This window comes from Pleurodeles waltl, chromosome 7 (assembly GCF_031143425.1).
Source record: "Pleurodeles waltl isolate 20211129_DDA chromosome 7, aPleWal1.hap1.20221129, whole genome shotgun sequence".
Taxonomy (NCBI): Eukaryota; Metazoa; Chordata; class Amphibia; order Caudata; family Salamandridae; genus Pleurodeles; species Pleurodeles waltl.
Window position 1 is genome coordinate 590036047 of NC_090446.1, and position 22662 is coordinate 590058708.

Below are 22662 nucleotides of genomic sequence, written 5' to 3' on the forward strand. Positions count from 1 at the left end.
CCATTGCATTGGGATCAGTATCGGTAGGTTAGTGAAGAAGTAAAGGAGGCGAGGTAACATGATCATTTTGGTTAGTGCTATTCTGGCCATTATGGAAAGTTTCAGGGTTCTCCAGAACCCTACGGATGCTCTTAGAGAGCCAAGCGCCCTGCCAAGGTTACCCTCCTGCAGATCCCTCTGGTCATGATACACCTGGATGCCTAGTCACCTAAATGTGTCAGGAGCCCATACCACTGTCTCCGGGAATGTTGCTGGCTGGGTACAACCCTTTGTAATCGGAAAAACATATGTTTTGCTTCTATTAAGTTTTAGCCCTGATAGTTCAGCAAATCGGTCCAAGGCCTGTAAGGCCCATTGAAGGCCAGTGTCCCCGTCATTGAGGTAAATTAGGATATCGTCGGCATAGAGTGAGATGTTGTGTTCAATCCCTCCCCATCTCACCCCTCTGTCTTTACCCTCCATACGGAAATAGGCGGCTAGAGGTTCAATGGCTAGGGCAAACAGTAGTGGCGATAATGGGCATCCCTGCCTGGTGCCCCTATGAATGGTGTAGGGGGTTGAGATAACTTTCCCTGTCTTGAGGGGCTGTGTAGAGCAGGTCTACCCATTTTACCCATTTGTCTCCCATACCCATCATTAGCATTACTACTCTTAGGTAATCCCAACGGATCGAGTCAAAGGCTTTCTCGAAGTCTATAGCCAGCAACATCCCTTTGGGTGGCTTCGCTGTTACTGGCATCTGTAAGATGGCAAAGAGTCGTCGGAGGTTGAGTGATGTATTGCGGTTCGGTACAAACCCGTTTTGGTCCACATGTACCAGAGCTGGTATATGTTGCAGCAGCCGGTTAGCTAGGATTTTGCTGAGGATTTTAAAATCGTTGTTTAACATTGAAAGTGGTCTAAAGTTGGTGACTGAGGCCTCGTTAGACTTTATTTTGGGCAGTGGAATCACTACTGCTTCCCTGAGTGTGTCTGGGAGAAGGCCTCTGTGCAGTGCCTCTGCATAAAGGTCTACCAGCTGTGGGGCCAATAGCTTGGGGTATTTCTTATAAAAGTCCATTGGCAACCCATCAGTCCCTGGTGTTTTGCCTGGGGCCAGCTGTGTGATAGCCTCAAGTACCACTTCCTTCGTAATTGGGCCCCCTAGTGTTTCACCTTCTCCATTGTCTAAGGTCGGGAGCGGGAGTGATTGTAAGAATTCCGTTAGTCTGTCTTTCTCTAATTCGTCTGGTTCCCTATATAGGTGAGTGTAATACTCTTTAAAGGCCTTGTTAATGGGTCCAGGTTTGAATCTGTGGTTTCCTCTCATGTTGCGTACACTCACTATAGGTGTTCCCTCTCCTCCCGTTTTCACCAGCCATGCTAGCATCCTCCCCGATCTACCCTCTTCTGCTTGTACTGTGGCTAAGTGTTTCTGGAAACAGTGGCAGCGTAGCTGTTCCTCGGCGCACGAGTGGGATTTCATCGCCTGTTCGTACTCTTCCTTTTCTTGTGCACTCTTGTGCTCTTTCTTTTCCCAACTATGTATTGCGTCCTCAAGTTTAATTACTTCTTGTTCTAATGTGCGCTTAATCCAGACTGTCTGTCCTATGCTGTAACCCCTCACCTCCACTTTTAGTGCCTCCCATTCTAGGTACCTAGAGGACGCTGACCCTTTGTTTATGTTAATTTGGTCTGCTAGGTGGGATCTAAGAGTTTCTCTTAATGTCTGATCTTCTAGCGCTGTTGGTGAAAGTCTCCAGAGTGGAATGGGGGGCCTATCCCCATCCATTCTCCATCTCACCAGAAGCGGGTTGTGGTCTGATATTGTTCGTCCCAGGTATTCGGTATGAAAGATACCTCTTGCTATCCCAGTAGTACATACCACCCTGTCGATTCTAGTGTGTAATTGGTGTGGTACAGAGTAAAAGGAGTAATCATTTTCGTTTGGGTGTTGTTCTCGTCAGATATCTACCATTCCCCACGCTTCCACCCACTCTCTTACTTTCTTCGTTGTTTTATGTGTCGCTGCCCCCTGTAGTGGGGGTAAAGAGCGATCCAAGTCTACGTTCATGACACTACTAAAGTCTCCCCCTATTAATAATTCCCCATGTTGTTGGCAGGTGATGCGGCTCGAGAGATGCTGTAAAAAGGGCACTTGATCTTGGTTGGGGGCATAGATGCTTCCCAGCATTATTGGGGTCCCATGTAATCGTCCCTCCACCACTACAAATCTGCCCTCCCGGTCTACTTCTATTGATCTCGCTTCAAATGGCACACCAGCACGGATCCAAATCAGCACCCCCCTGGAGTAAGACGAGTACCCGGTGGCAAACACCTGTCCTCGCCATCTGCGTTTTAACTTTTCTACCTCGTTCGTTGTCAGGTGAGTTTCTTGAAGTATTGCTACATGTATGCCTCTTCGTTTCAAGTGGGCCAATACTTTGTGTCGTTTTGCCGGTGACCCCATTCCCTGTACGTTCCATGTCAGAATGCTATAGTCTGTCATCTGGGTATGTCTGTGAGGGATGCTGGTCCCACCCCCTCCCAATGACCTCTCCTCTCTGGTGTGTGTTCCGGCGACCCACGTGTATATGATATTTTCCGTTTATGCACCTATTGGTTCCAAACTTATGTAACCCCAACTCCCCCGCCCGGGGCCCCTCCCTAACTGTAGGGTGCCCAGAAAAAATGTGCCAACGAGCAACTTAATACAACAAGTCCGTCTAGTTCTCGCCATTCCACTGAATAGGCGAGAAGCCTGTTGGGGGGGCTGGTATATAGTCCATTGGGGCCTTACTTCTGGTCGGTGTGCCCCACCTTGGTGTGCGGCTGCACCACGGTCACCCTAATTCGTCCGCCGTCTTCGGTGTCACTCTCGGTTGGCTCTCTGAGCCGCAGGTGCTCTCCGCAGATGATGCTGCTGTGTCGTCCGATTCATTGTCAATTTTCCTCTTTGGTGAGGTTTCTTTGTTCATTGAAGCCGCTGCCCTTAGGGCCTCTTTTTTACTCAGGTCTTTCTGAGTCTGTGATGGTCCAGCTTGTGAGCGGGGTCTGCGTCTCATCCTCTTGTTCCCCCCTCTGGCTGGGTAGGGGGGAGCATGCCCTGGGCCCTCAGTATGCTTTCCGCCGCTTCCTCGGGCCTCCAGCCATTCCCAAGCTTCCTCTGGACTAGGGAAGAACTTGGTGCTACCGTCGATCATCACCTTCAGTTTGGCAGGGAAGATGAGTGAGTACTGTATTCCCTCTTCTCTCAGTGCTCTCTTTACTGCCATAAAAGAGGCTCTCCTATTTTGAACCTCGAAAGTAAAGTCTGGGAAGAGGGTCACTTCTCCGTTGCCTACTCTGTGAGGGCCCATCTCCCTAGCCCTCTGGAGCAGGATGTCCCTGTCTCTATAATGTAGCAGACGTGCTATCACCACCCTTGGCGGTCGACCTGGTGCCGGCTGTCTCGCAGGGACTCGGTGCGCTCTCTCCAGTGTGAAGAACGGCGTCAGGCAGTCTGGAGCTACTGTCTCCTTCATCCACTTCTCCAGGTATTCCACCATGTTTGTGCCCTCTGTTCCTTCTGGCAGACCCACCACTCGCACATTGTTCCTCCGGCTTCGTCCCTCTGCATCTTCTGCTCTCTGTTCCAGCCTTGTTATTCTCTCCGTCAAGTGCAGTACAGTGGATTCCAAGTCCTTTTGTCTCAGGGTTATATCTGTCAGGATCGTCTCTGTGTCTTTAACCCTGTCTGCCAGCTTTTGATGATCTGCTCGGAGGAGACCCACTTCCACTGCAACCTGACTGATGTCGTGTTGCAGTGTGGTTTTTGTGTCCTCTATTGCTCCTAGGATTTTGTCGAATTTTTCCTGCATCGTGGATTGTGTTGGTTCATGCTTGTCTCCGCCTCTACTATCATCAAGTGCCTGGTGCTCAATTTTTTCCCTCCTCGGCGGCTTTTTGATGTCATCAGCCCTGTTAAATCGGGTTCCAGCTTTGGGTATCACTTGTACCTCGGGCCTCTGTGTGCTTCTACTGCCATCTGCTTTAACCCCCCGGTGTTTCTGTTGGGTGCCGTACACCTCACCTGAGTTGTTTGTGCTTATGTGGTGCTGCACCTCAGTGCGTGGGCTGCGTCACAGGTCCGTTTCGCCCTTTGCCAGGCTCTCCCTGGTTCCTGCCCCCTCGTTCTTTTGCTTGTGGGGTAGTCGTCAACTATCTCCTCATGTCGTTGGCATCTTCGTGCCCCCCACCTCGATCTCAGTGATGTTCGTGGGATCGCCCCCGGCAGACCGGGGTCCTGTACCGCCTCTTTATTGTTTGTTCAACTTCTCCGCTTCCCTCCCATGTGCGATCGCTGCTTCTCTGGCCGCGGGCCTTTGGGGCGTCCTCTCAGTTCCTAATTCTTTCTGCTCCCACTTTTGCTGTCCTTTCTTCGATTGTGTTCTTAGGTGCTCCCCCCTTCCAGGGCCTTGGCTGGGGCTTCGCTCACCTGGGTTGCTGTGTTGTGCGGAGTAAGTTCTTCAGCATCGGCTCCTTCCCCGCCTGGGCTTCCTCTGTGTCGGTCCCCCTCTCTCCTCTTCAGGAGGGCCTCAGCTGGTGGGCGGCGTCCACCCCGTGTCACCGTGTTTTATCTTCCGGGCCCAGGCCCGTTACTTGCAGAGGGTTGGGCCGTTGCTCCCCGCCAGGTCCTGTGCCCAGAATCCTGGCGATTTGCTGCGCCTCGGGGGGGAGAGCCGACAGCGTCCCCTACGCTCAAGGGCAGGCCCTCTCCCTCCGCTCCACCTGTTATGGCCACAGTAGTCGGGCGTCACACCGTCCGTTCGACCAAGCAAGGGTAGTCGTCACCCGGTCTGCTCGATCACCCAGGGGGGGTTGGGGGGGTGCTAGCGTTCCACTCGCCTTATATGTCCGCGCCTCCTCTGTTCAGGCGTTCGAGCCCTGCCGTCCGGCGTCTCCGTCTACTCGAGCTCCCGGCTCGCTCGGTAGGCCCCAGGTGCGGCAGAGTTTCTGGCTCCCGGTCACCTCAAGTCAAGCAGCTCTTCCTCGCGCGACACCGCTATCTCTAGCGGCGGATCAGCACTTCCCAGGTGCCGACTTCACTCTGGCGGGGCTCCATTCTTGCGGATAATTGCAAGGCCCTGTCGGAGCACACAGACTACGCGTCCGACATCTTGGCTTCCCCAGCCACGCCCCCAGGTTACAAGATGTATCTTCTTCGTCTTTTATACTGTTTCCTTTATAGGGTCCTTGTCTTTTCCCCAGGATTTTCCCCTCTTCTGTGGTATTCTCCTCTCTTGCAGGGCTCCCAAGAAGCGCATGTGAGGGAAAAAACAAGAGATGTAGCGGTAAGTTCCCGCTCTCTTTTGGCCATTTTTTATTTCTTTTCCTACACCATTTTCCTCTTTTCCTGTCGTATCGTATGTCTCTCTCGCTCTCTCGTTCTCTTTCTTTCTCTTTCCCTCTCCCTCGTTCTCTCTCCCTCTCTCTCTCTCTCTCTGCTCCTATTGTAAGTAGTTTTGTCTCTCTTTCGTTTTCCCGTTGTCTCTTCTTTATATAGTAGTCTCTTCCTCTACTGTCTCTTCACTGTTTTCCTTTTCTGTACTTTCTCTTGTACTTATAGCTCCTTCTTGCTCTTTCTCTGTTGTTGCCTGCGTTGTTCTCCTCTGTCTACTTTCCTCCACGTTGTCTTTATTATGATGTTCTTTCCTGTAGCCTTATCTTACTCCTAGGTCTCCTCCTAATTTGGACTCTTGTCTGCTGCAGTGTTGTGGATACCTATTATTGTCTTCTTCTTTCTCTTTCCTCCACCACCCGCTCCCCCTTGCCCTTTATTCCTTCCCTTCTTTTCACCTCCACCCTCTCCCCCTTGTTCCTTCTTATCCCTACACCTCCTGTGCTCCCCTGACCCTCTTGTGCCCTTGTTCTCGGTGATTGGCACGCACCTGAGTGTGCCACGCTTCTCCAGAAGCGTGGCTGGGGTGTTCTTGTTACGCCTCCGGGGACGCCGAGCTCTCTGTTCCGCGTCCCACCTCCTCCTCGTCTTCCTCGTCGTCTCCGTCAGCGCCGCTCTCCCCTGCTCCTCTGTTACGCACGCCTTCTCTTCCAGACGCCGGCTTTTCTTACAGTCGGGATCCCGCGGTTCCTGGTGCTGGCCCCGCCTTCCGTGACCGAAGGGACCGCTGATTGGTTCCTTTGTAAGGAACCTCCGGAGCACTTGGGGCAGCGTCAGCACCCTTCAGGTCTGTGTACGGGTTGCCTCCGTTTGGCCCGTCACAATGCCCTAAATGCAGACTGGAGCACAAGCATCTGGTCCACTCTAACCAGCAAGCTCTGGTAATGGCAATCAATTCAGCCACTTGTGCTGAAGTTACATTACATTACACAGGTATGATGCTTCCTTAATACATGCCAATGTACAAAATGCGTATGATGCTTGTAAACTTCCTTGTTTTAATAAAGCAAATGTCCTGTGGGACTCGTTTATCATGGGAACCTAATATGTGTATGAGAGACCCTGAATTGTTTAAACTTGTCTTCAAATCCTAAGTTAATTACAAAACCCAACAAAGCACAGGACACATTTAGTTTCCATCTGAAATCCATTGCCTCCAATAATGTTTAACAAACAATGAAGTAAATGATCACAGAGCAGGCCACGCAGTGCTAAATAGTGAATATATTTACAACATGCATCAATAAAGACAGTGTACAGTTCCAAATTGTCTACATTAATTGATACAATCATTACAAGGTTAAATAAATCATTTTGACATCCATTGAAGTTAATTTCCCTAGCAACCAAAAGACATGGTTCGTCAATGTTTCAACCACAAATGAATTGTAGAATCCCATCTGGACAGCTGTCCTCCATTTCTTATTAGGTTGCAAATAACCATTATTGGTAAGTTACATGGGCTCCCCCAAACTTCTTTTAGAATACCCTACTGCATCTTTTCAATCACAGATGTATTCCCTTCCTCATCTTCACAAGAAAGCCTATATTGGGGAATGCATGGACACAAAGCATCTGGCTTTATAGAGACCTGCACTGGCTTTGCACTTTTGATAAGCCCAACATCTTTTCCAGTAAAATTCAAAAACTCCCTTCTCGCTGTATGTCTTAAATCTGAAGATGAGGTCTCATCTGTGAGAATCAGGAGTATACCATTTCTCACTTCTTGTGGTTACATCTTGAAGTCAAAATCAGGATCCTTTATTTGAAAATAGACCCCATCTGTTGTACAATAAATTACACAAATACATTTCATGACCCAACAGATTTACTGGCCTACTTTCACCAATTTATTGCTGAACCTATTTTTACTGCAACATTTGCTGACAACTTGGTAAATACTTGTTTACTTGAAATGCCTACTACTTGGACTTGTTTTCCCTATAGGGATAGGTTAGTATCTTCCACCAGTCTAAATGTGGATCGGGTAGCACCAATATCAACCAAAAACGTCATTGGCATCGTGCTCGCCGTGATGATGTCGCCTTCATATAAAGGCGCCACCCCGGCGCGCTGACATCAGTTTCTTTTCACGACTTTCCACGCCAGTAGTGCGAGCCATGAAGAACACTGGGAGTGGTGCGCCAAACCTAGGGTCCTCAAGGGAAAGTTCCTGTCCCCAGAAATCAATTTGCAGTGCGGGGAGGATGGGCGGGTCGGTAAGGAATCTGCAACTAGAATATGTCTCTACCAGATATTTCGTTACCGAAGGCAAGTAACTTGTACATCTGATAGAGATTTCTAGTTGCAGATTCCTTACCTTTGAATAGAAACCCGAGCAATACCATCCCCGGTGGTGGGCCTGCAAACTAAAGCCCATATTTATACTTTTTTAGTCACACATTTGCGCCACTTTTTAACGCAAAAGTGGCGCAGACTTACAAAATACATTGTATTTTGTAAGTTTACGCAGCTTTTGCGTTAAAAAGCGGCGCAAATGCAGCACAAAAAAAATATAAATGTGGGCCTAAGATCACACCAAAAAGTCCTGCAGGACCGAATGGCCAAAGTAGCCGTCCCTTCGGACCTGATTGTCCAGGCAGTAGTGCCTGGTAAAAGTCTGCAGAGATGCCCATGTTGCTGCCTGACAAATATCCAGGCCTGGAACGCCCGTTCTAGCGCTGTGGTAGTAGCAGTAGCTTTGGTGGAGTGAGCTCGCAAACCTTCAGGAGGTTGCTTTTTAACCAGAGCGTAGCACATTTTGATGCACAGGAGTACCCATCTTAAAATGGTCCTCTTCTGCACTGCCTTCCCCTTCTTTGCAGCCATATATCCCACAAAGAGTTTATCGTCCACCCGGAAGTCTTTGGTACGATCAAGATACAACATCAACACTCTTTTTGGGTCCAGACGGTGGAGTCTCTCCTCCTCATGAGAGGGATGTGGGGGTGCATAAAAGGTAGGCAAGGTAACGGACTGTCTGACATGGAAGGGTGGCACCACTTTAGGTAGAAAAGAGGCCCTAGTGCGAAGCACCACTTTGTCAGGATGTATGGCAAGAAAAGATGGCTTAGATGACAGAGCCTGGAGTTCACTAACTCTGCGGGCAGAAGTAATGGCAACCAGAAAGACAGTTTTCATAGTTAAGAGCCTTTGAGGACAGTTTTGAAGCAGTTCAAACGGGGTACACATAAGGTAAGTTAAGACCAGGTTGAGATCCCATTGGGGCATGATGAATGGGATAGGAAGAAAGAGATGTGTGAGGCCTTTAAGAAACCTCCCAACTACGGGAGATTTAAATAAGGAAGGCTGATCAGGTAACCTTAAGAAAGCAGTGATAGCAGAAAGATATCCCTTATGAGTGCCCAAGGTGGAACCCTGCTGGGCAAGGGAAAAAATAAAGAGAAGAACTTGAGAGAGAGGAGCAGATATACGATCAACAGAATTGTCAATTTACCATGCCACAAATTTCTTCCAATGACAGGCGCATACAGTTTTGGTTAGGGGACGCCTGGCTGCCAAGATAACGTCACAGACTCCGGGTGGCAAATCGAAAGATGTTAACTGTCGCCGATCAATGTCCACACAAGAAGCCAAAGAGTTGACAGGTTCAGGTGGAGGACCTTCCCCTGCTGCTGTGACAGAAGATCCTCCTGAAGAGGTAGTCTGATCGGAGGAGCTATGGCCATGTTCAAAACCTCGGGATACCAGACTCTTTGTGCCCAGTCAGAAGCCACCAGTATAACTTGGGCCCAGTCTTGTCTGGTCTTCTTCAGAACTCTGTGCAGAAGTGGTATTGGCGGGAAGGCGTATAGGAGGCCTGAGTTCCACTCGCGATGAAAAGCGTTGCCGAACGAGTGCCACCTTGAAAACTCCAACACGCAAAACAGCTGACATTGCGCGCTCTCCACGGAGGCGAACAAGTCTAACCAAGGTTCTCCCCACTGCAGGAAGAGACCTTGCGCCGCCTCCAGATGGAGATGCGATTCGTGGTCGACCATACATCGTCGACTGAGTTCGTCTGCTCTGGCATTCAAGGAGCCTGCCAGGTGTTGAACCACCAGGGAAATGCCCTGATGTTCCAGCCAAGTCCAGAGACGAAGGGCCTCTTGACAGAGTCCACGACCCCACTCCGCCTTGTTTGTTGCAATACCACAGGGCGGTGGTGTTGTGTAAGGAAATGCCTCCTTGGCATGGTTACCCCCTAACTTTTTGCCTTTGCTGATGCTAAGTTATGATTTGAAAGTGTGCTGGGACCCTGCTAACCAGGCCCCAGCACCAGTGTTCTTTCCCTAAACTGTACCTTTGTCTCCACAATTGGCACAACCCTGGCATTCAGGTAAGTCCCTTGTAACTGGTACCCCTGGTACCAAGGGCCCTGATTCCAGGGAAGGTCTCTAAGGGCTGCAGCATGTCTTATGCCACCCTAGGGACCCCTCACTCAGCACATGCACACTGCCTCACAGCTTGTGTGTGCTGGTGGGGAGAAAATGACTAAGTCAACATGGCACTCCCCTCAGAGTACCATGCCAACCCCACACTGCCTGTGGCATAAGTAAGTCACCCCTTTAGCAGACCTTACAGCCCTAAGGCAGGATGCACTATACCACAGGTGAGGGCATATGTGGATGAGCACTGTGCCCCTACAGTGTCAAAGCAAAACCTTAGACATTGTAAGTACAGGGTAGCCATAAGAGTATATGGTCTGGAAGTTTGTCAAACACGAACTCCACAGTTCCATAATGGCTACACTGAGAACTGGGAAGTTTGGTATCAAACGTCTCAGCACAATAAATAGACACTGACGCCAGTGTGCAATTTATTGTAAAATACACCCAGAGGGCATCTTAGAGATGCCCCCTGAATACATACTGACTTCTAGCGTAGGCTGACCAGTTCCTGCCAGCCTGTCACACAGCAGACATGTTGCTGGCCACATGGGGAGAGTGCCTTTGTCACTCTGTGGCCAGGAACAGAGCCTGAACTGGGTGGAGGTGCTTCTTACCTCCCGCGGCAGGAACTGTAACACCTGGTGGTGAGCCTCAAAGGCTCAACCCTTTTGTTACAGCGCCCCAGGGCATCCCAGCTAGTGGAGATGCCCGCCCCTCCGGCCACTGCCCCCACTTTTGGCGGCAAGGCTGGAGGAGATAATGAGAAAAACAAGGAGGAGTCACCCACCAGTCAGGACAGCCCCTAAGGTGTCCTGAGCTGAAGTGACCCCTGCCTTGAGAAATCCTCCATCTTGAGTTTGGAGGATTCCCCCAATAGGATTAGGGATGTGCCCCCTCCCCACAGGGAGGAGGCCCAAAGAGGGTGTAGCCACCCTCAAGGACAGTAGCCACTGGCTACTGCCCTCCTAGACCTAAACACACCCCTAAATTCAGTATTTAGGGGCACCCCAGAACCTAGGAAACTAGGTTCCTGCAACCTGAAGAAACAAGAAGGACTGCTGACCTACAAGCCTGCAGAAAAGGAGGAAGACAACAACTGCTTTGGCCCCAGCCCTAACGGCCTGTCTCCAATTTCGAAAACCTGCTCCAGCTACGCATCCGACAGGGACCAGCAACCTCTGAAGCCTCAGAGAACTGCCCTGGACTAAAGGACCAAGAAACTCCAGTGAACAGTGGCCCTGTTCAAAACCAGCTACATCTTTGCAACAAAGAAGTAACTTTCAAAGACTGCACGTTTCCCGCCAGAAGTGTGAGACTTCACACTCTGCACCCGACACCCTCGGGTCAACCTGCAGAAAACAAACACCACAGGGAGGACTCCCCGGCGACTGTGAGCCCGTGAGTAACCAGAGACGACCCCCCTGAGCTCCCACAACAACGCCTGCAGAGAGAAACCAGAGGCTCCCCCTGACTGCGACGCCTGGAACCAACACTGCACCCCCAGCCCCCAGGACCTGAAGGAACCGAACTTCAACGCAGGAGTGACCCCCAGACCACCCTGTGCCTAACCCAGGTGGTGGCTGTCCCGAGAAGCCCCACCTGTGCCTGCCTGCACCACTAGAGTGACCCCCGGGTCCCTCTATTGATTCCTACCTGAAACCCAACACCTGCTTTGCTCACTGCACCCGACCGCCCTTGTACCACTGAGGGTGTACTTTGTGTGCCTTCTCGTGTCCCCCCCGGTGCTCTACAAAACCCCCCAGTCTGCCCCTGAGGACGCAGGTACTTACCTGCTGGCAGACTGGAACCGGAGCCCCTGTCCCCCATAGGCGCCTATGTGTTTTGGGCACCTCTATGACCTCTGCACCTGCCCTGAGCTGCTAGTGTGGTACCTTTGGGGTTGCCTTGAACCCCCAACGGTGGGCTGCCTATGCCCCAGAACTGAGACTTGTAAGTGTTTTACTTACCTCCTAATCTAACCTTTACTTACCTCCCCCAGGAACTGTTGATTTTTGCACTGTGTACACTTTGAAAATAGCTTATTGCCATTTTTACAAAGAATGTATGTGATATTGCTTTCATTCAAAGTTCCTAAAGTATCTAAGTGAAGTACCTTACATTTAAAGTATTAACTGTAAATCTTGAACCTGTGGTTCTTAAAATAAACTAAGAAAATATATTTTCCAATATAAAAACCTATTGGCCTGAAGTAAGTCTTTGAGTGTGTGTTCCTCATTTATTGCCTGTGTGTGTAAAACAAATGCTTAACACTACACTCTGATAAGCTTACTGCTCGACCACACTACCACAAAATAGAGCATTAGAATGATCTACTTTTGCCACTATCTTACCTCTAAGGGAAACCCTTGGACTCTGGACACACTATTTCTTACAATGAAATAGTATATACAGAGCCAACTTCCTACATGTTGTCTGTGATCACCTGCACTGCTTTCCCTGTGAGGGAGGCAAGAAATGCTTTCAATGCTAGTCTAATCGCTCGGAGCTCCAGATGATTGATATGGAGTCCGGATTCCGCTGGAGACCAGATGCCTCTGATCTCTGCCTCTCCCATGTGGCCACCCCATCCCAGGAGTGACGCATCTGTCACAACCGTAAGATCTGATTGGGGAAAGGAGAGGGATCTGCCCTTGACCCAATCCTGATTCGTTAACCTCCACTGCAGGTCTCTCGCAGTCCCTTCCGAGATCTGGACCTTGTCGGAGAGACTACCCTGATCCTGCGCCCACTGGAACTTCAGGTCCCACTGCAGAGCCCGCATATGCCATCTGGCATTTTGAATCACCAAGATGCAGGAGGCCATGAGGGCCAGCAGCCTCAGAGTCATTCTCACCAAAATCCAGGACAGAGGCTGAAACATCGGTATCATAGCCCGAATATCCTGGACTCCCTTTTCGGGAGGATAAGCCAGAATCTGTACTGTGCGCGGGTCTGTGGCCAGGTGCAAAAGGACGCATTTGGGTGCCCCTTCTGTAGCCATGAAAGGGGTGAAAGGCGGGCTGCTGGGGTCTAGGTGGGGGCGTGAGGCCAAGGGACCGGGCAGTGGCTCGGGAATCCTTGAAGCGCTCGGGCGCCGAGTCCGCCTTGTCCCCAAAGAGACGTGTGCCATTAAAGGGCATGTCCATCAAGGATTGCTGGACATCCCCCGAAAAGCCAGAAGTTCTCAGCCAGGTGTGGCGTCTCAATGCCACTGTCGATTCAACCGATCTACCCAGAGAGTCGGTCATATACAGTCCACAACGAATCATGAACTTAGCTGCATCCCTCCCGCCTGTTACGGCTTGGGACAGGACAGTCCGGGCCTCCTCCGGAACTGCAGGCAGCACTTGCGCAACCGTATCCCAGAGAGTATGGGAAAAGAGGTATGCAGTTTCACGGACCGCAGCACTAGACTGTTGGAAGAAAACAACTGCTTTCCCAAATTAGCCAGTCTTTTTTATTTCTATCCGGGGGTGCAGCAGGGAATGAGCCAGATAAAGAAGAGGCCTGGATGACAAAGCTCTCAGGCATGGAGTGTTGGGTCAGGAATTTTGGGTCAAATCGCGCAGGCCGATGGCGGCGGGCAGTCTTCCTATTCACAGGAGCCCCTTTGCTGGGTCTGGACCAAGTACCCAAAAGGACGTCTTTCAGTGCTTCATTAAACGGTAAAAGGTGCTCAGAAGAGGAACACCCCGGCTGAAGCACGTCGGATAGGATGTTAGGCCTAACCTCCACAGAAGGAAGCTCGAGGTCCAGGACCTCAGCCGCTCTTCTCACCACCATAGAGTAAGAAGCACCCTCCTCCGTAGCCATGCTAGGATGAGAGAGCATACCAGTGTCAGGGGAGGTGTCTGGTCCACTGGTATCACCCAAATCCTGCACCCAGTCCATTTGTGGGTCAAGCTGGTATTCTAAAGTGTCCGGCGACCCCTCCATACTCTCCCCGTATCCATACCCACAAGAATAAGGGTCTGGATCAACCCTTGGGCCCAGGAGAGCCCATAGAGAACGGAATCAGCGTTGATCGACGTCGTTCCTGCTCCGTGTCGTCGGGTATGAGGATGAAATCGATGTCGATTGTCGGCTCAACCGACTTCGGGAGCCTCGACATCTGACCCAACGGCGGGGAAGGTCGCTGGGGCATGACTGGCGTTGAGGGGGCCTCCAGAGCCGAGGCCGAAGCCGACGGCTTTGAAACCGAAGGGACCCCAACCGACTCACCTGTGCCCGAAGGCTCTGAAGGTTGATCGGAACGCCCAAAAATGAGGTGCATGGCCTCGTAAAATTCTTTGAGTTGAGCAGGGTGGCTCCGGCTCCCAGGAAGTCGGAGAAGCGCAGAGCCGACCCAGAAGAAGACTCCGTTGACGGAGGTCTAGAGCGTCGACGCTCTTCCCGCATCGTATCATCCGATTGACGGGGTAAAGACGAAGAACGCTTGTCTTTCTTCAACTTCTTCTTTTTCTGACCCGAATGTCCTGCTGACTTGGAGGACGAAGAGTGGTGGTGACTCTGCGGCCGGACTCAAGACCTTCCTCTCGAACGGGACCGTGAGCACCACGGAGTTGAGTGTTGGGCCACCATGAGCTTTAGGAACCGCTCCCTCAAAGCCTTCAGGTTCATGGGCCGACACTCGGAGCACGAATTGGGGTCGTGATCGCGCTCCAGACACCATAAGCACACGAGGTGCCGATCCGTCACCGACATAGTTCGGTGACTGGGGTCGCAGGGCATGAATCCGGTCTTGCGCATCCACAAACTAGTCAAAAATACGACAAAAATGCTGACGTAGTCAAAAAAGGACTGAGGTAGCTCTTCTCCGGATCTGCGCATAGGCTGGCGCGGAAAGAAAAGAACTGACAGCGCGCTGGGGAGGTGCCTATATACGACCGCAACGTCATCACGGCGAGCATGACGACAACGACGCCCGTGGGGTCGACCAACGCCAGCTGACGGCACGCAGAGGTACTGCTCGAACAAAAATCTCTGGATCCAGTCTGAGGCCTGGGGAAATTCAAAGGTAAGGAATCTGCAATTAGAAGTCTCTATCAGATTTTTAGAAACAAATCACTAATCGCAGACTGTCTAACTCGGGGTTGAACTTCATTTTTCTGAAACAGAAAACTTGCTGGAAGTCATACTGTATTCTTCTCCGTCTGTTGTGGGAAGAGGCAGAGCCATGTGCATAGTTTTGTTGAACTGCCTTAAATTTTGCATATTCTGCTTAGCAGCCTGTGAGACTGGGACCACTGACTTACCACATTCTGTGCCACTGGAATCATATTCTATTGCAGAGGGTTGATGTGAGGCACCATTTGTGCCCCATTGGCATATGGCTTTACCTTAAATCTACAATGTTTCTTCCAAATACATTCTTTATCACAAATGTGACAATCTCCAGATCTTAGCATATCATTACCATTATCATTGTTACTGAAACGTCAGTCTCTACTGTGAAAGCCAACTCAACTGCTTGTAGGACCCTCAAACAGCAGACAAACCTCCTTGAGGTATGAATGCTTACCCTTTTTGTTCTGTACCATCATCAGTTTCTCTCTTGAATAATTCTTGTAGGAAGCCGGACTGGTGTGTGGTGAGCACCTATGGTGTTATCACCTTACACCAGGTCCAGGTATCCCTTATTAGTGAGGCGTAGGCAGGGTCAAGGAAGCCAGGGCTCTCTAGAGGTAGATGTTAATGAGCAGCCAAGACTTATCTAGGAGGCATGCTAAGCTTATGCAATACCATTGTAGTCACACAGCACTCACACACATAAAAGAACCACACAGTGTTACAGATGAATTAAGTTACTTACCTTCGGTAACGCTTTCTCTGGTGGATACATTAACTACCTGTGGATTCCTCATCTAAAGAATTCTCCCCCACATGCCAGCTTCGACAGAAGTTTTTCTTCTAGCTCTGCACATCGACGATGACGTCACAATTGCCCGACTCCATGCGACGCCGTATGACGTCATCCAGGCAATAAGAAGCCCTTGTCAACGTGCAGACGTCAGTTATCACAATTTTTTATGTGCCTTTGAGGCAAACAGGTGAATATTGACCTTGAAGAGAACATCATCACATCAAGTGAAGTGAAAACGCAACATTTATTACAATGAAAATAAAAATAAACTAACGGCAATAACCCTTTCATATGGAAACAAATATACCAGTCAAGTTCAATCATGTTTCCTTGAACTATATAAATCAGAGAAAGAAATACTTATATACATGCCATAACTATATCCAGGTATATATAAATATACAAGACAACTGTGCTCACCCACGTATTTCGTGGTAGGACCAGCCAGGCAACGGGGAGGCGGGTGGGACCGTGAGGAATCCACAGGTAGTTAATGTATCCACCAGAAAAAGCGTTACTGAAGGTAAGTAACGTATTCTTCTGATGGATACACCTACCTGTGGATTCCTCACCTAAAGAATAGAGTCCCAAAGCAGTACTACCTCCGGATGTGGGTGCCTGAATGGTCAAACCAAGAAATCCTGCAGCACTGAGCGTGCAAAATGGCCATCCCTCCTGACCCCAGAATCCAAACAATAATGTTTGACAAAAGTATGGAGGGATGCCCAAGTTGCCGCCTTGCAGATGTCAACCACAGAAACACCCCTAGCCAAAGCCGATGAAGCATCCTTAGCTCTGGTGGAATGAGCTCGAAGCCCCACAGGTGGTTCTTTCTTCGCTAAGGAATAACAAAGCTTGATACAGAGAATGACCCACCTGGACAGCATTCTCTTGTGGACTGCTCTGCCTTTCCTCCTCCCCACGTATCCAACCAAAAGCTGATCGTCTTGCCTGAACTCCTGTCGACAAAGAAGCTCAATACTCTTTGTGGATCCAATCGGTGGAGCCTCTCTTCCTCCTTGGATGGATGAGGCGGAGGGTAAAAGGAAGAGAGAGTAATAGACTGCCCCAAGTGAAAGGGTGTAACAACCTTCAGGAGGAAAGCCGCCTTGGTCCTTAACACCACTTTGTCTCTAAAGAAGGAAAGGTATGAAGACTGTAGGAAGTTGGCTCTTAGAGGTAAGATAGTGGCAAAAAGAGATAATTCTAATGCTCTATTTTGTGGTAGTGTGGTCGAGCAGTAGGCTTATCAGAGGGTAGTGTTAAGCATTTGTTGTACAAACACAGGCAATAAATGAGGAACACACACTCAAAGACAATTCCAGGCCAATAGGTTTTTGTATAGAAAAAGATATCTTCTTAGTTTATTTTAAGAACCACAGGTTCAAGATTTACAAGTAATACTTCAAATGAAAGGTACTTCACTTAGGTACCATAGGAACTTTGATACCTACTAGCCCTGAGGGTGGCTACACCCTCTTTGTGCCTCCTCCATGAGGGGAGGGGGGCACATCCCTAATCCTATTGGGGGAGTCACCTCAGCTCAGGACACCTTAGGGGTTGTCCTGACTGGCCAGTGACTCCACCTTGTTTTTCTCATTATCTCCTCCGGCCTTGCTGCCAAAAGTGAGGCCGTGGCCAGAGGGGGTGGGCATCTCCATTAGCTGGAGTGCCCTGGGGCACTGTAACAAAGGGGGTGAGCCTTTGAGGCTCACCGCCAGGTGTTACAGTTCCTGCAGGGGGAGGTGAGAAGCACCTCCACCCAGTACAGGCTTTGTTACTTGCCACAGAGTGACAAAGGCACTCTCCCTATGTGGCCAGCAACATGTCTAGTGTGTGGCAGGCTGGCAAAACTAGTCAGCACACACTGGAAGTCGGGTATGTTTTCAGGGGGCATCTCTAAGATGCCCTCTGGGGTGTATTTCACAATAAAATGTACACTGGCATCAGTGTGCACTTATTGTGCTGAGTAGTTTGATACCAAACTTCCCAGTTTTCAGTGTAGCCATTATGGTGCTGTGGAGTTCGTGTGTGACAGACTCCCAGACCATATACTCTTATGGCTACCCTGCACTTACAAGGTCTAAGGGTTTGCTTAGACACTTTAGGGGCATAGTGCTCATGCAGCTATGCCCTCACCTATGGTATAGTGCACCCTGCCTGGGAGGCACAGAAAAGCCGACAGTGTTGATAAATAGCTCTTAACTGTAGGAGCTGCACAACCCTTCTGTGCCAAGGAAAGAGCAAATAATAATATGTCAGACAAGTGACTCTTTAAGGGATTAATTTGGTTCTCTCCACACCAACCTACAAATCTAGCCCACCTGCTTGCATAGATCGATTTGATGGAGTGTCGCCTGGCCGATAAAATAACATCCACCACTTCCGGCGGGAGAGAAAAAACACTCAGATTGCCCCGTTCAATCTCCAGGCATGAAGGTGCAGACTCTGGAGGTGGGGGTGTAGAATCTGCCCCTGCGACTACGAGAGGAGGTCTACTCTGTAAGGGAGAAGGAGAGGAGGGCACAGAGAGAGTTGGAGAAGGTCCGAATACCACACCCTTCTCGGGGCTATCAAGATGACCTGGGCCCGTCTTGGCAGCTCTTCCTCAAAACTCGAGGAATTAGGGGTATGGGAGAAAACGCGTAAAGCAACTGACCCTTCCAGGACATGTGAAACGCGTCCCCCAAAGCTCCTTGCACCGGATACTGGAGGCTACAAAACAACGGGCACTGCGCGTTCCCCTGAGTAGCAAACAGATCTTTCCTCGGACACCCCCACATCTGGAAGATGTGAAGAACCAGATCCGGATGAAGACGCCACTCGTGGTCGACCGAGATGCATCGACTGAGAACATCCGCACGTACATTCAGAACCCCGGCCAAATGATTTGCTACCAAGCAAATCTTGTGGTCCTGAAGCCAGGACCAGAGTCGAAGAGCTTCCCTACAAAGAAGATACGACCCCACTCCTCCCTGCTTGTTTATATACCACATTGCAGTAGTGTTGTCCGTCAGGACCTGGACTGACTGACCGCGAAGGGAAGGGAGAAAGGCCTTGAGTGCCAGACATACAGCCCACAACTCCAACAGATTGATGTGAAACCTCTGTTCCACTGGAGACCAAAGGCCTTTGATCTCCAGGTCCCCCAGATGAGCTCCCCACCCTAGAGTGGAAGCATCCGTTACAACCGTGCCACTGGCGGAGGCAGCGAGAACGGCCTTCCTTGTGACAGGTTGCCGACCGCAGCCCACCACTGAAGATCCACAGCAGTGTCTCTGGAGATCCTGATCGAATCCTCAACATCTCCTTTGTGCTGAAACCACTGCCTGCGGACGCACCACTGAAGAGCCCTCATGTGCCAGCGTGCATGAGTGACCAGCAGTATGCAAGAAGCAAAAAGACTGAGCAGACGTAGGACCTTGAGGACTGGAACTACGGCTCCATTTCGAAACATCGGAATCAACGCCTGAATGTCCTGAACCCTCTGGGGTGGAGGAAAGGCCCGATTCAATGTTGTGTCCAGTACTGCCCCTATGAACAGGAGGCGTTGCGAGGGCTCCAGGAGAGATTTGGGCACATTGATCGAAAAACCTAGGTCGAACAACCACTGAGTTGTCGACTGCAGGTGACGCCGCACAAGCTCTGGAGTCTTGGCTTTGATCAACCAATCGTCCACATAGGGAAACACTACTATTCCTCTTCTTATGAGCTCTGCCGCAACCACCGCCATCACCTTTGTGAAGACTCGAGGTGCTGAAGTAAGACCAAACGGGAGGACCGCAAACTGATAATGCTGCGACCACACCATAAACCGGAGATACTTCCTGTGTGATTTGAGGATCGGAATATGGAAGTACGCATCCTGCAAATCGACAGACACCATCCAATCTCCTTCGTTCAACGCCAAAAGAACCTGTGATAGGGTCAGCATCTTGAACTTTTCCTGCTTGAGAAACCAATTCAAAATCCTCAGGTCCAGGATTGGTCTCAACCGACCTTCCTTTTTGGGGATCAGGAAGTATCTTGAATAACAGCCCTGACCCCTCTCATGCTCCGGAACCAACTCCACTGCGCCCTTTGACAATAGGGATAACACCTCCTGTTGTAGTAACAGAAGATGGTCGTCCGAACAGAAGGATGGGCGGGGAGGGAAGGGAGGAGGGAACTCCTGAATGGAAGAGCATACCCCTTCTTCACAATGTCGATGACCCAGGAGTGATGTTATAAACTCCCACATGGGAAGAAATCGGGCAAGTCTACCCCCTACCGGAGACACGTGAGTAGGGAGTGGTGGAGGACTAAGGCTGCTTTCCCTGCTGCATCCCTCCTGAGGAAGAGGAAGAGGCAGAGTGCTGCTGGGCGGCCCCTCTAGTACGTACTCTACCCCTGCCTCTGAAGGATCTATAAGGCAGGGATCCTGCAGATTGCTGTGGCACCTGGAACCTGCCACGAAAGGAGGAGCCACAACCAAAACCTCTAAACTTTCTAAAGGATCTAAAGGTAGAGGAAGTGGCTGCTTGAAGTCCCAACGACCTCGCTGTGGGTCTGCTCTCTTTGAAACGTTCAAGGGTAGAATCTGCTTTTGTCCCAAAGAGTTTTTCTCCATCAAAAGGCAGGTCCAGGAGAGTAGCCTGCACATCCGAGGAGAAACCTGATGAACGCAGCCAAGCCTGACGCCTCGTCACTATGGATGTAACCACAGCTCTTGCCACGGAGTCCGAGGTGTCCAACCCAGACTGAATCACCTGGGTCGCTGCCGCCTGAGCGTCCGTTAACAGATGCAACACCTCCTGTGGCAATTCAGGATGATCCTTAGCCTCCTCCATAAAGGCATGAATATAACGCCCCAAAATGTAAGTTGCATTGGACGACTTCAAGGCCATGCTACATGAAGAAAAGGCCTTCTTTGCTGCCTGGTCCATCTTCTTAGACTCCCTGTCCGCAGGGGTCCCCGGGAACAAACCAGGAGCTGATCGAGAGGAGCACGATACCTGAATAACCAAACTCTCCGGAGTTAGGTGTTTGGAGAGAAAGTCCGGGTCACCTGGAGCTGCACGATAGTGTCTCGCTACCGCCCTGTAGACGGCTGTTGAAGTCACTGGCTTCCTCCAGATATCTTTAATGGGGTCCAAGAGATCCTCATTGAAGGGCAAGAGAGGCTCCGCCACTACCGAAGCCGGATGCAGCACTTCAGTCAGAAGGTTTCTTTTCACCTCTGCAGCAGGAAGAGGAAGGTCCAAAAAGTCTGCAGCCTTCCTTATTACCGCATGAAATGATGCAGCTTCCTCAGTATACTCCCCTGAGGAAGCCAAATCCCATTCAGGGGAAGCCAAATCCTATTCAGGGGAAGTGTCAATGCCACTTGCTGTGTCCAAGCCTTGGAAATCACCTGAAGGCTCTAAAATCTCACCTTCCTCCAAATGTTGTCTGCTGTATTCCTCTTCCTTCAAAAGGCGTAATGCTAATCTCCTGGATCAGAGCCTGGTTTCGAGTCCTGGCGTCGATAAGGCGTCGGCCGACGCCGAAGATCTTCGCCGGCGCTGCTCTTCAGATCCATCCGACGCCGGACCCTCTGGCGCCACAGGCAACTTAACTGTAGACTGGATCCGTGGAGAATCACCAGCGCCGGGGTAGCAGACGTTGTAGGCGTCACAGGACTCCTGGGCAACGCCAAGGGCATCGGCGCCGAAGGAGCTCCAGAAGGAAGAAATGGCATAAAGGGTGTTGGCTTGTAAGGAGCCGGAGCACCCAAGTTAAAAGCCAAAGGGCCTGACGGACCCGCATGTCCTCCACCAAGAGCCATGATGGAAAAGATATTGAACATTGCATTTAAAAATGCAGTGGGATCCGTACCAGGCGCCGGGAAAGCCGGATAAGCCTGCGGAACTGGCGCCGGCATAGAGGCCGATGATGGACCAGGCATTTCCTGCTCTGGAGAAGCCGCCGGCTCCTGATGAGGCTCAACTTCAAACACCGACAAGGGCGAAGTCGGAGAAGCCGGAGTCGTTGGAGGCAGAGGAGTGATGGTCGGGCTAACCTCCCACGTCGGTCGGCGCCGAGCTGACGGAGATCTGGATCTGGACCTGGATCGGCCCCTGCTCGATCGGCGCCGAGACTCGTGACGACGCCGAGAGTCCCCGTGGCATCGATGAGTCTTCGAAGATTTCGAAGAAGACTCTCTACGATGACGCCTTTCCTTCTTTTTCTTGGAACGGGCCAGGAATAATTTTGCCTCTCTCTCCTTAAGTGCCTTAGGGTTCATGCGTTGACACGAACCGCATGACTCGACCTCATGGTCGGAACTAAGGCACCATAAACAACTTTCATGGGGGTCAGTGACCGACATCCGACCCCCACACTGGTTACAAGGCTTAAAGCCAGATTTTCTTGGCTGAGACATAGTAACACCGAAGTGCAACTGTAGCTCCGTTAGCCTTCAAGAAAAACCATTACTCGAAGGCACGGAAAAAAGGGAACTGACGTCTGCACGTCGACGAGGGCTTCTTATTGCCTGGATGACATCATACGGCGTCGCGTGGAGTCGGGCAATTGTGACGTCATCGTTGACATGCAGAGCTAGAAGAAAAATTTCCATCGAAGCTGGCGCGTGGGGGAGAATTCTTTAGGTGAGGAATCCACAGGTAGGTGTATCCATCAGAAATAAAGGTACATTATTATGGTAATACAAATACTGAAATACTGTATAGACGTTACCCCACTAGAAGGTGAATAACCACACTATTATATACACATCAGAAGTCAGGGATTGGCATAAAAAGCAATAGAAAACAGTGAAATAACAGAAAAATAATGGAGACCCTAGAGGGAGATCAAACCATATACTAAGCAAGTGGTATGCGAAAGTCAGTCCCACCCTCCCCCACCACCCCCAAGGAAGTGGAATCTGTAGAGGGGAGCAGAAGGACTAGGTACCCCATAAGCTAAGTACCAGGGTGCCCCCCAGCGTCCAGGAGAGAAGCGCTAAG